General features: G+C 37.1%; 1 protein-coding gene across 8 annotated transcripts in view; it reads left to right on the forward strand.

Moving 5' to 3' along the window:
• The window catches only part of sema6cb (semaphorin 6Cb), a 159,118-nt gene that overhangs the window by 44,954 nt on the left and 101,196 nt on the right, over positions 1–12,968 (forward strand). The window contains exon 4 of one of the 8 annotated variants that reach the window (XM_028012380.1): positions 8,666–8,784. The exons of 6 other annotated variants lie outside the window; for them this stretch is intronic. The gene's annotated coding sequence lies outside the window, so the exon portion shown is untranslated. Of the gene's footprint in view, positions 1–6,567; positions 6,655–8,665; positions 8,785–12,968 lie in introns of those variants that run through there. One more of the 8 variants, XM_028012384.1, reaches the window with a different exon arrangement.

The following is a 12,968-nucleotide window of genomic DNA, read 5'->3' on the forward strand; positions in this document are numbered from 1 at the left end:
CTAAATAGTTCAAACAACATAACAAGACTGATTCCAAAACCAGAAGTTTTAATGCATCATTTCACATTTTATGTGTAACGATAATGGAGTTCCCCTATTCAGTAAAGCTGTCTCAGAGATGCTAGCTCTTCTACGAACTGTTTTCCACAGTGGTTTTCTATGTTTTGAGCATTTTATCTTCGGAACTGGATAAACCGTGCAGTCTTTTAGAACATAATTCTGGTACTCTGTCTCCATGCATGTGGGATTGGTATGTTAATGGTGAACTGCATTCCGATCCTCATGTCTGCCCGCAGTACTCTCTCTGCACTATCCTGAAGGGATTCACGGTTTCACTGTGCGACTTGCCACTTGTTTGTCTGTGTAATGCATTAAGATGGATGCAACCATCCCACTGTCAGATGATGAATTGTGGGCTGCAGAGAAGACTCTCTGCTATGTAAAAGAGGCACTTGCAGAGCTGGCACTTTCATCAATCAGATGGGGGACCTCTGTAATGTTGTTACACTGCAGAAAAAAGAGAAGTCTCTGTTTATATGCAGCAGACGGTTGTGGACGGAGGGCCTTTTCATTCTGTTCAGATAATGTTTTTCCCCCTTAGTGTAAAACAAAGCGTGACTCGGGTGCATTAATGAAACATTTATGGACTTCAGATCCTTGTTTTGGGCTTCAATCAAATTGATCCCACTGTGTAATCAGCTTTCTTCTTACAAGTGTGGTGCTGTGTCTTCCCTACTACTTTACCATTTTGTTCAGACGGCAGTATCAAAGTCTCAATTAAAGTGACACCTGGAATCTCACATTCACACATTCCCATAAAAGCCTGACTGAGCTCCCGGTTGGAGAGCCTGGAGCTGCTTAGTCAACACATTAGAAGCCCTGATGATAATTTTAGGCAAGGTGAGATGCTGCAGCTGAAGCGACTGTGAGTTTCAGATACAGTGGTATTAGTGGAGGTATTTGTGGGGCAAATAAAGGTGAACAAGGATTAATGTCAGATTTGTGTATCAGAAGAAAAAAACAAAAGAGTTTTTTTTTTTTTACTACTTTAACCTTTTTGTTGTAAAACCATTCTAAGCAACAGTAGATATTTAAAATGAATATAGCTGAGGCTCAGTTATTTGTCTATGCTTGCATGCAAAACTTGACCATCTAAAAATTTCAAGATGATTTTAATATGTTCTCACTGGTCTTGTATTGACTGAGACTTTAGTTAATTTAAATGGGATTATGAAAATCCATCTATTCCAACAACACAGTTAGTAGAAATCTTGGGTAAAAACAAGATTTATGGACTTAAAATATACTTAAAATACACATTATGTAGCTGAAGAGCTTTTAAAAATGTTATAAATCAATGAAATTATTGAGGAATTTCTGGCTGGTAATTAGTAATTCAACATTTCCTGTATAAGGCGAAAGAATAGTCCAATAAATAAGAGACTGATGTGTTTTGAGTTTCTTCTCTTGACATAGTTAAATACAGGCATAAACTACTACATACCTATAATTAGAGTGAGAAGATACAATGCTGGAACTATGACAAGTCTGAGCATGACTCAACTTTATCTTACCGCTATGTTCAGTCAGTCAGACGGAAATGCATTAAAAAGTCTGCAAAGAGACCTGATGATCTTTGGGTCATCAGGTCTCAATAACAATTAGTTTTAGGACTTTTGTGGAGCTCTGGGTCAATTTGCCAACATCGTGCCGTTGTGTTGTCATTCAGTCTCTTTCTATTTTCAGTTTGCAAGCACACCATTAAATTTCCCTGTACTAAATCATGTATGTATATGTATTTTTTTTTTACTAGAACTAGAACGTCAAGTAGTTTCTTGAGTTCTAGTGGATTATAGTCAGAGAAAAGGTTTACAAATCAAATTTGGTCTTATTGCAGCAGCATATTTGCAATAGTTTTGATTCCGATCACATTCTGGGCTTATTGACTGTTTCAAAATATGCTACATTGTGATATGTGACCAGTACGACTTTGTTCACATAATGATTATGCAAGATGCCATATTTACGGTAGTTCATAACCTTTATAGATATATTTCTGTATATATAGACTTGTATCCTTTAAATCACAAGTCAAGTAAGTTCTGTTGTTTTTATTTTTTTAGAACCAAGTTATTAAAATCTGACATAAAAACCCTGCCGTTTGCTTCAGACTCGACAACAGCATAGTTCCTGTTGAATTAAAACTATTCATTCACAGCTCCCAGGATCTCCAGCATTATTTTGTGCCTCTGATCTTCTTGCAGCACCTGCTGCAGCTCTACCGCTCTGTTCTCTTCTCTCCCCCTTCATGTTGCCACCCTCTCATTCTCTCTGCATGTGGTCGTTGAGTCGTAGCCGCTCTTAAGGCAGGAGGTGTGGTGTACCTCTGGCTGCTCCGACAGATAAGCCAGAGCCTGCCCACCTGCATTCCCACTGCTCGTCATCCGAACAGGCTCTCTGTCAGCGGCATTCATTCTGCATCAGGAGGTTGTCACATGGATGAATCCAAAGTAAACGCCTCTCCGCCTTAATTTTCATGTGTGATCGGGGAGAAAATTACATCGAATCTCCTTGAAACAAATGGTAAAAGTCTCAAAAGATGTAAACCAGTGAGTAGTTAGAAATCCTACCTGTGACAGAAAGAGATGGAGATTTAGTTCATTTTCACTTGACCTTTATTTTCTTCTTGAGAGCCGGCTAAGAACTCTGGGAGAAATAGCAGTTCGTATTACAAAAAAGCTCAAAAGTTAACTTATGGATTTGTTCCCAGAAAAATAATAGTTCTTTTTTTTAATAACTTTTAAACCAGGCCTTTTTCCTGCCTCAGTTTCATTTGAATAATGACTGAAACGGTGCAGAGAGGTGGGGTTGCGCTATATACTATATTAGTTTCTATAAATCCAGATTTTCTTCACTTCTGTTTTTTCATGTCTGTGACTTTTAGCATCTCTGAAGCTGTAATTTGTCTCAGGTGTAGATATGTATTGCAAAAAGACTCTATCCAAAAGGCTGAATTTTGGTTTAGTGTGCTCAATATACTAGCCAACTTTTTGGGAACATATGTTTTTGTGAAAATAAATGTTTTCCTGAGGAGTTGGAACGGGGCTGCCACATTCCAGTGTGTCCATGAATGTGACCATCACATGTTATGGAAACACCACTCCCTGTGAGCGCGCATTTGTCATGCTTCTATGAGCACACAGGCGTTTAGCCTTGCAGTCCACTTTAATTGACTTGTTAGTGCAATAATGATGGCTATAACATCAAGTTGTCATCCTTGATCGTCCAATCTTCTCAGCTGTCAGCTTTTTATTACCTAAACTGAACATGCTCTCTGCACGTTCAAATGTGTCCTGTACGCTGAGAATATATGAAGAATATAGCATGTTGGCTGATTTACAGCTTGGAGTCATGAAGGAGCTGTATTTCTCTGACTTCAGCCAAAGAATGGGGCTGATGTATGAAAACAAAAAAAAATGGTTAAGGTCAGTAATCAGTGGCTGGTTATTGTGCGGCAGATTTGAAAAGGAAATTGCTTTGTGGCGAAGACAGGGAACTGTATGTGTATGGATGGTAATGTTTTTATGTGCGATATAGTGTGTTGATTCTGTTTCCACAGAGGGTTTCTCATGGCAGAGAGTCTTCCGGCTGACCTGTCAGTGTTATTCAGCCTACGGAGCTGTGAAATGACCAACCACAAGGCTCACCTGGGGCCCCAGAACCTCTTTCAGCTGTTCCCCTCACACTGCTGCTCCCTAACTTAGTTTTATTCCTTTTCCCTCTCCACTTTCACTTCCTCTTTGGTGCTTTACATCAACTCGTTACCCGTCATTTCTACACTCCCTTCACTTTGTTATGCAGGCTGAATCTCTTCCTTTTTTCCTGTTTGGAGCCTGTTTTCAAGGGTTGAGGCTGAATTTAGAGAAAACAACCAAAGCTTTTTGGTTGTTTTCTCAGCTGACAGCTTGATGTACTCGGTGTTTTTTTGTTTATTTTACTAATGCATTATAAAATATTCAGAGATGCACCAATTCAATATTATCTGTATCAGTCCCGATATTGGGGAAAAAAATATATATAACTAGATTTTTGACAATATTCCCGTTCTTTAAGATTTATTCTGTCTAATTCTCTGGTGTCATGCTTTATTATTTATTTTACACTTTATTCAGAATTCCTAATTGCACTTTCTGAGCCATCAGAAAGATGATTTGTTGCAGTTTATTTTTACATGTGTGACCAAGGTAGACAACCTATTGTTTTTATCAGTTTCTTTATTGTGTATTTTACATCGGCTGCTATACTATTAATTACTCCTAATTGCACTGAGTGAACATATTAAATGTCATTGTTTTTACATGTTTGACCAAGCTTGTGAAACCATTGGTGTATTTAAGTGTGCTGTTCTGGTGCAAAGTTAAATAAATTTGTAATTCAGTAAATATATTTCGGTTTTTAAAATAGAAACACTTGACATCAATTCAGCAGTGGTATTGTGTATTATATCACTGGCTCCTTGCAGTTTTTCTGGACTATTGCTAAACTATAGTTTCAACAACCTTCACAACCTTATGATTGTTGTGCACACTGTACTTTTTCAGTGAAGTTGAAGAAAAGGATTAGAGAAAGGGAATCATCCTCATGGTGCGGACATCAGCCAAGCTGACAAATGGGAGCCCTGAACTTGGACAGCTATTAGCAAACCGCTTAGGACTGAAACTAAGCCAGGCTGATTTTCATGAACTCCTTTGCCAGACCACGGCATGGCTGTGGTTGTAAACACAACCTCATGCCCTTTCTGGCCTACCCTGCCACCGGACCCCATGTTTACATAGGACTGAGCTTTTGTCACTATTGAAAAAATCCTCCAAAGACACAGTGAGGGGTACAGGTCGTTGCCTCATTTAACTGTCATGACTCATTCAAATGGCACAAGACTCTTTTAGCTATTGAAAACGAGGACTTTGACTGGCATGTAATATTTACTGCTCTAGGTTTACAGCCAGTTTATATGATTTCAATGGGAATTTGGCCAAAGTCATTTAAAAAAGAAAGAAAGAAAAAAAAGCACTATTTCATGCACATGTCCTGAATTACAGCATCCAAGGTTGTTCCGGACTTTCATTAAACATTTTTTCTAGTTAGGTCAACTTGAATTTTTGTTTCACCCTTAAAAGTTTAACTAATACAAGCAGGTGAAAGACTAGCTTCATGGCCTTTGACTGGTCCCTTGAGAAGAACATCTCTGCCAGACATCAGCAGTACTGTTTCAGCTACTGCTGTTGTAAAAGAAATATTCTATTTTCCTTTATTCAGATGAAAATAGTAAGATGTGGGGAGGGCAAGTGGGCAGATGGAAAATTATTTTTAAAGCAGAAGAAATGTTCTCTAGAAGTTGTATGTACTGTAAGTCCATGAACACAAATGAGCCTAAGTAATATGACTGTGTGCCAAATTTCAAATAATTTTACCTTCTAGGAGCCTTTTCCAAAGAATCTGATCTTCAATTCTTGTAACAGATTTTAGGGTTTTGGCGTAATGCAGCTTTTTTTTCTTTCTTTGAAGCGAGGTGTATGTTTGCTAAAAATGTTACCACCATTTCTTTTTCAGCATCCTGATAGATTCTTATCAGACTTTGCTCTAAATGTTTCCACTCATGCTTTCTTCAAATGTATGAAGTCTGCCACTACCATATCTTGAAAAACGTGATGTTCTGTCAACTCTTCATGTGATATTCCTAGGAGGTTTGATATGCTTAACAGGAGATTTTAAAATTCAGCATTTTTTTCTTCAGCAGTTGAGTCTTTTGATTATTCTTTTGTTTCTACTATTGAAAATCTTGTGAGGTGAGGTTCTTCAACTCATTATAGTAAAGTAATGTTCTTTTAACTTATAAAATATGGCATCAATCACATTAGAGTTTTCAGAAGTTTAAGAATGCATTTGGAACCAGTGCGATGTTTTACATATTAAGAGTATCTAACATCATGAGATGTTTCAAAAACCTTTTATAAGCCATAAGTTTGGCTAAAAACAACTTATACCAATTTACACTGATGCAAGAATACCAAGTATCGATACATTTCAGCTGGTGTCTTGGCTTTCTTTTCCTCTTTGCACCTTCCAATGAAGGTGCAAAGTGAACGTACAATTGCCTTTGATTTAAGGTTGTTGTAGTACTATTGATATTTAGCACACTGGCAGTTATAGAGCTTATGGATCAAAAGCAGTGTTTTGCAAATCCAATATTACCCATGTTAAAGGAACAATGACAATTTTTATAACAACATGTCATAGATATGTTGTGCGGCATTAATCCTGAACACTTTATAGCAGGATGATTTTGCAGAAATTGCATTTGTGGAAATCCCAAAGCTCAAGTCATTGCAATTTGACTTGCAAGAGTCCAAATCACTTTAGCTGCTGTGATGCAAAGCAAGAGAATGCGACCCTACAGGAAACGTTAAGATGGCATTGCAGATGACAACGAGAAATGTGGTGTGACTGCTTCTTGCACAAACACTCAAGAGCTGCTGACTCTTGAGTATAGGCTACAGACTACAACATTGTTATTGAAACTCAGAAGAGGATAGGCCAATGTGGATTAAACTTTGAACAGAATGGGATTTCACATGTTTACCTGCAACCTCTGCAGTGAGTGATTGTTTTTGTTTTTCATTTTTACTGTTTGGAGTATTGTGGTTTGAATAACTTAGTTTAAAAGCATTGGAACAAACCTTAAAAAAATAAATAAATAACCAAAGTCAGACACCGAAGTCTCATCTGAGATTTTTGTGAAACAGCCTTCAAGAAAAGAGTTTAAACTAGTATTGTTTGTACTTAATTATATGTGAAAACTACCACTCTAATTTTAAGTAAAGTAAAAAAATCAAATCGTCAATTCTATCTATTTTTTATAAAAAACACTGTAAAACTTCTATTTATTTTTGCACAGGCTTTTAGTCTTTACAAGGTTTTATAGCTTGTACTTTTTTGCATAATTAGTCTTAGATTAGATTTTTAAACTTGGAAATCTGAAAGAAAAGTATTTTATTTAACTACGGCTTTCTTCTGTAATGGTTGTATTTCAAAAGGGGACATGTTGTACTTATGGCAGTATTTTAGAATCCCAGCTGAGATTATTAAAAACTTTATGTAAGAGTACAATAGGTAACAATTCAGATCTCTTCCCTTATCTTAAACTGATTTGAAATGTCAAGATAGGTATGAAATAATACTCAATTTCTACACCAGTTTTTTAGTTTTACCGACCCGTCAAAGCCCTTCACTCTTGAGCCAACTCTATCTAGTTGCACATAGAAGTGCACACCCCTACACATATATACATTTGGTTTTAAGTGCATTCCCGAGGGACACATTAACATGTAGCAGAAGGAAGCTGAGATCAAACCCTCAACTTTCTGATTCCAAGACAACTACTCCTCCCATTAAGTCACAGTCACCCTATTAAGGACCTTCCAAGATTATGATTATTTTAAGAAAGTGTAGAAAACACATTAATTGCTAGAATGCAATATTTAGTAGGATTTAATATTTCAAGCAAAAAAGCTAATAGTGTCAGTCATACCAAAAAATCTGTCTGGATTGCTGCATTCTAACTTACATGTGCTTCTAATATGTTGAAGAAAAGTGGGAGGTGACTGTATAATACTTTTAATTGAGCAATGCAAAGTTTTGTAGTTATATTATTACATTAACGTTGCATGTAAACATCTGCCTTTGCAGTCCAAAACCATTTTACTCTTTTCCTCACCATATCAAAAATACGTTGGTGGTTGCAGGACTGCTATAGTTCTGTAATTTAATAATATGTTCTAGATTTTATAAAACAATAGAAAATGGAATCCACCACCTAGGTATTTTGTTTACTGAGGATCTCATCACACCGGCAAGCATGCAAACAAAAGCTTAAGTGTGTGGCTGCTGAGGTAAAATAAAGGATGGCGTTGACAAGGCAACAAGAGCTCATTATCTCATTGTCTATGCCGGCCCACGGTGCCTCATCGATGGGTGCCAGAGAGGAGTTTGCAGCAGACAGATGGGGTTGCGCCCCACGTTTCATACAAAAGACGACTGAGCAGGAATAACGCATCCACAAAATGACATGTTGGTGCTGTAATCCTGGATTACCTGTCTGACTCGTTCCCTTTTGTCGTGGTCTTCCGAGTCGCATGTTCTGCATCACAAAAGATGGCATCGGCTCAGTCTCGACTGGCGAGGCTGTGTTTGATCTGAATTCTCAGGATGTTATTGGTGTGATGTGGGAGTTATGTTCGTAATTCTCAATTGATCAAGTTTGGAGCGGATTGGTGCAGGGAAGGGACAGGACATTTTAGCAGGCAGGGGTAGAGTAGTGTGTTTGATTTTTTTCCCCCAGTCATTATGGAGGAGGATGTTGGTAATTTTCTATGTATATTTACTGTAAACAGAAACAGAAATTATTGATGCAAAATATTATGAATTGTCTTATGTTTTGAACAAAGTCTGTCATTGCCAATTAGAAACAAGATTAGTTGAATTAGTAAGAAAAACTTTATTTTTGTAGCATTTTTCGAGTTACAGAATAACAAAGTACTTCCAAGAGCCAACAATGCATAAAAACACAACAGGAATAAATATAAACAGTGTCTCCTCTTGTTTTCAGCTTGGCAGAGGGAAGCATTAGGAGGTCATTGGTCACAGGAACCAATGGACCTCCCAGGGACATATGGGTGCAGAAGTCAACTGATATAACCTGGTGCTTGTCCAGGAAAAGCTCTCCTAGTCAGTAAAAGGATCTTAAATTGCTCTCTGAAATAATCTCAAAGTCTGTGTAGCTGAATCAAGATTGGAGTCACTGTGAAACCCTGAAGGATTTTATCAAAAGCCTGACAGCAGCATTCTGAACAACTTGCAACTATTCTAGGGAGACAAGTGTATGGGGCATTGCAGTAATCCAACTGTGATAAAACAAAGCCATGAATAATTATTTGTAGTTCATAATGTGAGACGATGGTGCTTAGTGTGGAAGTTTTTCTCAGATGATGAAAAAAAGAATGAACCAGAGACTTGACGAGGTTAAACCAGAATCAAATGTGATTATTTATTTTCTGATATTATGTGTGTTTTTTTTTATTATTATTACAATAGCTTAGAGTAGTATACTCATTTTTAAAGAATTTAAATACATTTTTTAAAGTTTGGTTGATTTTGCAGCTTTTACTTAACACCCATACAGCAACTTTGTAGGTGAGGAGTGTTCTCGGAGAAGGTGTCCCTCAGGAGAGAGCAGAAGGCGAAGCCTTTTTTCTATCTCTGGACTATTTCTAGTCTACTATTTCTCGCATTTAATGGCTTCAGTTCTGTCTAGATTTCTGTTTCGCAGCAACAGGATATGTTCTGCAGCAGGTGTTTACCAAGGGATACATCTTGTGTTTGCAAAAAAGTGAGTGGGAGAAGAAGATCTGCTGTTTTTCCCGCTTGCAATTTGCGTTATTTTAGTTGAAAACACACTGGCAGCCTCCAGAATTTTAGAAACTCGTAATTGAGAGCAGGCAGAGAAACTTGAATTCCATAACTGAAGACTTGTTCATCACATGTGTTTATCATATGGTGCTGAAACACATTTTGCAGCCGTCATTTTTGGCTGACGTGAGCAAGAAGGCACTGAGAAACATAGAGTGACTGATAAAACCGCATAATAAATAAATTATTAGGTCTTAAACAGACCACACCGCTTTTTCTGAAACACTTTCCACAGTTGTTCCAACCCCTTCTGAATGATAATCTCAGAACCTAAAAATGTTTGAGTTTTTAAGTAGCACATATGTTAACAGTTGAAATTCTCCTCAGATCTTAAGACAAGATTAGCACGATTTTGTGATTTTTGCCTCAGATTTGAGACTAACATTTTAAACAGAGAAGAAAACAATTAAAATCTTGTTTTTGGAAGCAGATGTGTCTAGTGTGCTGATTAAGTAAACCAAAAATAATCACATGATTCAGTTCTGTAATTAAAATTTAATTTGTGATTAAGCCACAATTTTTTTGACTTATTATTTTAATTATTAGTTTCCTCTCTAGTTTATGAGATTAAGCATTTTGTTGACTGAAATCTATGTTTAACCATATGTAATATCCATCCAAGTGACTATAGAAATTACTAGTGATGAAGATTGAGTCAACGTATTCTTCAACTGTTGTGAGTTGTTGCTCATATTTTTGTGGCATTAAACTAGTCCATTTGCATGTTTTAGTTTGCCAAACTTTAACATGAAAAGCTACAATTGTTCTTCCAGAGCATTGCTTATTAATATTTTTTGGGGTTTGTAACTCATCCATGAATGTGTCTTTACGTTCTGTTGTGCCAATGAGGAGCCTTGGCAGTAGGGTAACATCCAGAAAATATTATTTTAATGTTAGAGATGCTTCTTCAAAATGTCAGCTTGGTGATGAAAGCTATAAAACTGCTCAATGCCTCCAAAAAATGGCTATTGTTTTGTTTCAAACTGAAGACAAAAATCTGGTGTTTTCAATAAACTCCGATATTGTTCCAGGTTTTGTTTTTTTCCCTGTATGGATGTTTGCTGAATTGTTACCATATTGACTCTCTGTATTTGATATGACTCATTGAGAACATAGCTCATAACATATTTTAATTTTAATATAGTTTCCTAAAGCATTCCTTGGTCAAGAGGGATATATAGGAGTGATTTTCCAGGATCTTCTTCCAATGGGTTGTACCCAAGGGAGGGAAGGAGATTCATGGGGCATTGTGATCATATGCTTTAACAAGTTTACTTACTTACTTAGTCCAGCCACCTCATGGAAGAAGTTCATTTCAGTAACTTCTCTCCAGCATCTTGTTTTAATTAAATGTCATTACTGTAGGTGAGGAGTCTGAACAGAGACAGACCGGTAAATCGAGACCTCAGAATTTTTAGCTCTGTTATGTTTTTTCCTCATAATGACAGACTGGAGGGCATGCGTTCCTGGATAATAGTTCACAATCCATCTGTCCGTCTCCTGCTTCATCCTCCCATCACACATTATTAGGACACCTAGATACTTGAACTTCTCTGCTTGGGTAAAGATTGACCCCTGACCTTTTAAGCTGTGCTTGAAGGTGAATCCTACCGTATCTAGTTAGTATTGGTTAACCTCACTCATCAGCTTTGGCTGCCTAATTTCCAGTGAGGTGACATACCATGTCTGCAAAGCCAGATTTTGCCTCCGGTAATTGGCATGTCCAGGCACTCACCATGGCCCCTGATCCAGATGTTCCTGCCTTCAGGAGGGAAAAAAATGCAATAGACACAAAAAAAGCACCTAATACTTTTATATTTTGTAATTTTCTCTGAAATCTACTTTTTGGACTTTCAAATAACTTCCCAAGTGTTGTCAAAAATCTGTCCAATCTAAAATTGTCCAACATCTCAAGGGACATTTGCTCTTTTAAAGCTGTACTCAATGGCTAGTTTGTATTTATTTCAGAACAAAAATGTTTTAAAAACAGGTCACTAAAAGAATGTTTCAGGTATGCGTGTGGATCATGAGAAAAAAAAAATAATTAAAGGGTTTTTCAGTTAGTTTGAGTCAGGGGGAGAGATTTAAGAGCTTTTTAAAGTTATAAATTTACCACTTGACAAACAAAATGAGAGCCTTTTGGCATTCAATAAAATCTCCTAGGATGAATGTTATTTTTCGTCTGGTATATATAGCCCAGTGACGCCTCATCTGACTTTATTACTTTTTTTGTCAGCTCACACGACATTTGCTTTTGACATATTCCAATTTAGCTGTCAAAGTTTATGAAAGCATGAAGTAGGAAAACGCATCAACAAAGCACAATGCGCAACACAATCTGCTGTTTATACTTTTTGACCAATAATATCCAGAGATTGACTGCCTGGTTTAATCAGATATAAATAGATATTTGTATATCTTAATTCATGCATAACCGGCAGTGGTAAGCAGACAGTTGACGTAATTGGGAACAAAGAGGGAAAAAATATAAAAATAGTCAACGTCTCTATGCCTCAGTAATCCACATTTACACGGAGCTCAGCTATATGTGCATGAAGGTTTAGAAACATTTATTTGTGACTGCAACAAAGTGTTCATATCTTTATGTTCACATAAATATTAGTGGAGGCGTTTATTGCAGGATGACGGTGGGGGTGAAAAGGAGCCTTTCAGTATAATGCGCTCTTTAATAAAGACACAAGTTGGCAGATTGGGAGTGTCAGCGCATGTGGCACATAGCCTCCTCAGGTGATTTATGAGCACACTGCTAGGCTATTACATTACGGGCCCCAGTTCTATTCTGTGATTGTGATAAAAGCAGCTCAACCTCTGTTGAAACACCACAGGTACAAGCATTTTGTTTTAGTTGAAAATCTCCTTTTTTTTAGATAATGGAATTATGCATGAGGAGAATGTAATCGTGTTGTCTGTGTAGCAGATGTAGCTCATTTATTAGGTTAGCTTTTGTGCTTTTTGTCCTTCAGAGTTTGCAGCTCCTATTCAAGGGGGAATGGGCTGAGACTGTTTGCATCTTCATTAAATTTTCAATTGTTGTTTGAGCTGGATTATTAGATGTGCTTGTCTGCAAAAAGGTATTTGTCCAGGGTTCCGTTTGTTTTCCAATATTTCTATACAGTTGCAACCAGAGAGGGATATGGGGCATCATTGTGTCTTTATTTAGGCTTTTTATCAACACTTAATGGGCAAATCAACACCAGACAGAAAGGTATGTTTTCTCATCATCATCTTAGTCTCAGCAAACCTGCTGCAGCAGGAACTGAAGAGAATGGAGCATAACAGAGAATCCAGAAAGGTGTTTCAGGTTCACAAGTTTTTCTCTTTTATAGATCAAAGAAATATACAGTAATTTAATACCAGTTAAAAGTGAATAAAAACTTTCAGCAGATTAAACAAAGTCACATATAAACTAAACAACAGCTTCA

Source organism: Xiphophorus couchianus, chromosome 3, assembly GCF_001444195.1.
Source record: "Xiphophorus couchianus chromosome 3, X_couchianus-1.0, whole genome shotgun sequence".
NCBI lineage: Eukaryota > Metazoa > Chordata > Actinopteri > Cyprinodontiformes > Poeciliidae > Xiphophorus > Xiphophorus couchianus.